At 48.6% G+C, this 4861-nt stretch overlaps 1 long non-coding RNA gene across 1 annotated transcript; it reads left to right on the forward strand.

The window, feature by feature from the left end:
• The first annotated feature begins 1650 nt into the window (after positions 1-1650).
• Positions 1651-2786, forward strand: LOC102493717 (uncharacterized). The gene is made up of 3 exons (XR_333454.1): positions 1651-1699; positions 2126-2288; positions 2741-2786. It is a non-coding gene; the product is annotated as an uncharacterized LOC102493717 (long non-coding RNA).
• Positions 2787-4861: the final 2075 nt, after the last annotated feature.

Consider the following 4861-nt stretch of genomic DNA (forward strand, 5'->3'; position numbering starts at 1 on the left):
TTGCCAACTTGGGGCGCTTCTTCCTGAGATATAAAAGCACCGCTACCTGCTGAGGCGGACTTGTCCTTCTGCAGCCAGGAGCTGTGTGGGTGATATTTACTCTGCCATTTCTGAGGGACAGTGCCATTCATTAAAAAAAATCCATCCTTAATACTGGGATATTTTAAACACTGACGCTACATGCAATTCCTATTCTGCTTCCTACAATGAATCACTTGGCCTGGAGGAAAAAGCAATTTTCTGAAATTCAAGGATGACAGATGGGCTCTGTCCATCTGAAGAACACCCTCCCAAATCACAAGCCACACACACGCACCCACACTCTCTGGCCGTCTGAAGTCTGGCAGGTCCTCCCTACCTTGGCATGCACCAGCATGGAGCTGTGTTCATTTTCTGAATGTCTTTCTGTCCCTTCTCATTGGCCCCACCTGCCACCACCCTGGCCCCAGCAACCTTACCTCTCATCAGCTCCTGCTTTACACCCTGGGTCTGTAGCAGGCAAAGGGGTTGATGTCTTTAGAATACGAATAACTGCATCATGTCTCTCCTTTGGGAGCATCTATACATCTTAGAACAAACCCAGAGTTCTTAGTATGTTCTAGAAGGTTCTAGGTTAGTCTAGTGCTTGCTGATCCCTCCTTCACCTCTGACCACTCCCTCCATCCAGGAGTGGACCACTCTTATCTGCACAGGCCGGGGCAGCTCCAACCTGTTCTTAGTACAGACACCTCTGATCCCACAGTCGTCCTCTTCCCTTTCCCAGGTATCTTCTGCCTGACTCCACCACTTCCTGTGTGTTTGTACCAGGCCAGTGCTTGGTCTTGGAGTTCATCATGTGGGATCCAGTGCCTTAACCACAATGCCACCTGCTGGCCCACAATATAAAAATTTTTCATGAGCTCTTTCATGGTCTTCCTTGGTACAGAGTCTTGGGATCTGGTGTGTTTTACACTGACAGCCTCTCTTGGAGGCTCCTGTCTGTTGCACACCTGTCTAGCCATATCTGCAGTCTTATTAAGACAGGAAGAAAGCTAGAGAACGGAAGTGGGTAAGTAGGCTGGAACTTATGTGGCTAGATAGAAAAACCAATCAGGGCTGCTCTAATATAAGCAGGAGATTTCCAGTGGGGAATGTCTGACTGATTAAGCCACATTTGATATAGCCAGTGAGATAAATCAGTGGGCCCAACCACATTTGATATAGCCAATGGGATAAAAGCTATCAGGGGCCTAGCCAATGAGCAACCAACTGATCCCAGTTAAGGAACTATATCCCCCATGAAAAGGAACTGCTGGGACCCTTGAGTCACTCTTTCTCTTCTGTTTAGGCCTGTTCCTCCCTCTTGGGAGTGTACTTTTACTTCCTTTTGGCGTTTTTTTGTTCAATTCTTTGAAACACCAAGAACCTAGACAGTGCTGAAGCCATTTCACATTATCTATATCTCTTCTTGGTCTTGACCTTCAGTGGCTGGTCTCAGAGCCTGGCTGCCACCAACCCCATTCACGCATGGTCTTCTTTCCTCTCTCTAGCACTCCTCATCTGTAACCTATCTCTGCACACAGGTGAGCCAACAAGACTAGCTAGAGCATGCTTGGAGGTGGTGGAAGAGGCAAAGCCCTGGCTAATTCACTTGCCTTGAGCAGCAGGTGGCCTCAACATGGAGATCCTAGAGGTCTGATAGGGGCCCAGCCTGCAAGGGGTGAGTAGGTGGCACTATCAGTCTCTGCTGCTCCCTCCATCGGCTTCAGCATGGCCCCCGGCTCCTACAGCACCCAGCAGATCCTGTGCCCTCCTTACTCTCATGCAGGGGGCTCCCTAGAGATGCCAGGAGAGTCCCAGGTGCCGAGGGAAAACAGAGGTCATGGGGAAACCAGGAGGCCAGCCAGGGTCCTGGAGCACAGTTTTGGGCTTCCCTAACCCATTTCTCTACCTCCCAGCTACCTTCCCCTGCAGCCATGCCCTTCAGTAATTCCCAACCAGGCCAGAGAAAGTTGCAAATAGTGCCTTCCTTGTGATTTTGAAAAAGTCACCGAGAAAGGAGTTTGGTTCCTGGCATGTTGGAATGCCCAGTCCTTATAAATACCATTCTGTCTCAGAGTTATCTTCTTACACTTTGTGTGTTCAGTTCGAGATCCAGCCAAGGATCGCATGCCCTATCTTGCTGCTGAGTCTATGAAGTCTCTTTCCACCTTGAGCTGCCTTTCCTCTGCTCCACGATTTTCTCTTATCAACTTGAAGAAATTGGCCAGTTGCCCTGAGAAATGGCCCACCTTTTCAATCTATCTAAGGTATGTTGGATATTTCTTAGCAAACTGTCTTTTTTCCTCTCTCGGGGGGAGGAGAGAAGTACATTTCCGCCCCAATGTGGTGGGGTTTTTTTTTTGGTCTTGGGTTTTTGGGCTTTTTTTGGAGAGGTTTTTGCTATAGGGCACGTGTGCTCGCCAGAAAGACGGAGAGTGACAGAGACATAGAAAGCAAGAAATCATCCCCCAAGGGGAATAGCGTGAGTTTAAGCCACCGGGTCTGGGTCTCAAACTGCAGTCAACTACACGGGAGTCCAGCGACATAGCCATTACGCCAACTGCTGGTCTCGCCTAACATGAGTGGCCCACATGGGCAGAGGTGTGTTCCTACACTCTCTCTGGGAGCTGCCCTGGATGGCCACTGCTCTGTCAGCCTCAACTGGGCACAGCTGAGACACTCACAGGTGTGCCTGGGCCCATTTCTCTTCTGTGTGTAGGAGAATAAATGATTATTTGGGGCTGGCTCTGTGGTGCAGAGTTGTATTGCACTGCTCGAGTGAAGCTGGATTCCACATGGTGACGAAGGTTTGAATACCCAGTCCAGCTGACTGAAACATGCTGACAGCATGCAAGAGGGCCCAGGATCTGACCAGCTGGAGGAAAGGGATTGCAGTGTGTCCAGGCCCATGGAAGGTACTCCCTCTGTTTCTTTCTCGCTATCTCTATCATGCCTTATCATGAGTAAAGAAAAAACTTTTTTTCAAATATATTTTAAGTCATTGAGGTCTAAGGCCATGTGAAACGGTGTTATTGTGGCCTAGCTAAGACAGCAGCTCCTTTCTAGTGTTGGTTGGCCAGCGTCTCTCTCCTGAATGCTCTAAACTGAAGACACCTGTAAAGACTTGGCAGAATCAGGTGTAACTCTGGGAGAGGGGCAGGGCTGTTTGCCAGGTGGTGTAATATACTCCACCTTGTCTCACATCAGGAGGCACAGAAACCTGGTCATTCCAGATGAACCCTAGAGATTCTAAGATTAATTAGCGACAACCTGATCCCATCAGCAGTCCTAAGATTAATTAGTGGCAACCTGATCCTATAAACAGAGCTTCTCAGCAAACACTCACTGCGCAGTTTATATGTTGAGGAGGTTGCCCACATCAGTTATTTCTTTAAATGTTGCAGATTGGTAACATTTTAATTTTTTTGTTCCTTTTATGTTTGTTTTGAGAGGTTTTTGCTCTAGGGTGCATGTGCTCGCCAGAAAGACAGAGAGAGACAGAGAGACAGGGAGTGAGAACTCCCCCCCAAACCCCCCCCCCCAGTACATTTCCGCCCCAATGTGGTGGGGTTTTTTTTTTGGTCTTGGGTTTTTGGGCTTTTTTTGGAGAGGTTTTTGCTATAGGGCACGTGTGCTCGCCAGAAAGACGGAGAGTGACAGAGACATAGAAAGCAAGAAATCATCCCCCAAGGGGAATAGCGTGAGTTTAAGCCACCGGGTCTGGGTCTCAAACTGCAGTCAACTACACGGGAGTCCAGCGACATAGCCATTACGCCAACTGCTGGTCTCGCCTAACATGAGTGGCCCACATGGGCAGAGGTGTGTTCCTACACTCTCTCTGGGAGCTGCCCTGGATGGCCACTGCTCTGTCAGCCTCAACTGGGCACAGCTGAGACACTCACAGGTGTGCCTGGGCCCATTTCTCTTCTGTGTGTAGGAGAATAAATGATTATTTGGGGCTGGCTCTGTGGTGCAGAGTTGTATTGCACTGCTCGAGTGAAGCTGGATTCCACATGGTGACGAAGGTTTGAATACCCAGTCCAGCTGACTGAAACATGCTGACAGCATGCAAGAGGGCCCAGGATCTGACCAGCTGGAGGAAAGGGATTGCAGTGTGTCCAGGCCCATGGAAGGTACTCCCTCTGTTTCTTTCTCGCTATCTCTATCATGCCTTATCATGAGTAAAGAAAAAACTTTTTTTCAAATATATTTTAAGTCATTGAGGTCTAAGGCCATGTGAAACGGTGTTATTGTGGCCTAGCTAAGACAGCAGCTCCTTTCTAGTGTTGGTTGGCCAGCGTCTCTCTCCTGAATGCTCTAAACTGAAGACACCTGTAAAGACTTGGCAGAATCAGGTGTAACTCTGGGAGAGGGGCAGGGCTGTTTGCCAGGTGGTGTAATATACTCCACCTTGTCTCACATCAGGAGGCACAGAAACCTGGTCATTCCAGATGAACCCTAGAGATTCTAAGATTAATTAGCGACAACCTGATCCCATCAGCAGTCCTAAGATTAATTAGTGGCAACCTGATCCTATAAACAGAGCTTCTCAGCAAACACTCACTGCGCAGTTTATATGTTGAGGAGGTTGCCCACATCAGTTATTTCTTTAAATGTTGCAGATTGGTAACATTTTAATTTTTTTGTTCCTTTTATGTTTGTTTTGAGAGGTTTTTGCTCTAGGGTGCATGTGCTCGCCAGAAAGACAGAGAGAGACAGAGAGACAGGGAGTGAGAACTCCCCCCCAAACCCCCCCCCCGGGGGAGATGGTCACTCTGCAATCCCTTCTCCTCCATTCTCCTCTCAGGATCTTGGGCACACACATTTGTACACGCGCCCA

The sequence above is a fragment of the Tupaia chinensis genome, unplaced genomic scaffold (assembly GCF_000334495.1).
Source record: "Tupaia chinensis unplaced genomic scaffold, TupChi_1.0 Scaffold000052_1, whole genome shotgun sequence".
Classification (NCBI taxonomy): domain Eukaryota; kingdom Metazoa; phylum Chordata; class Mammalia; order Scandentia; family Tupaiidae; genus Tupaia; species Tupaia belangeri.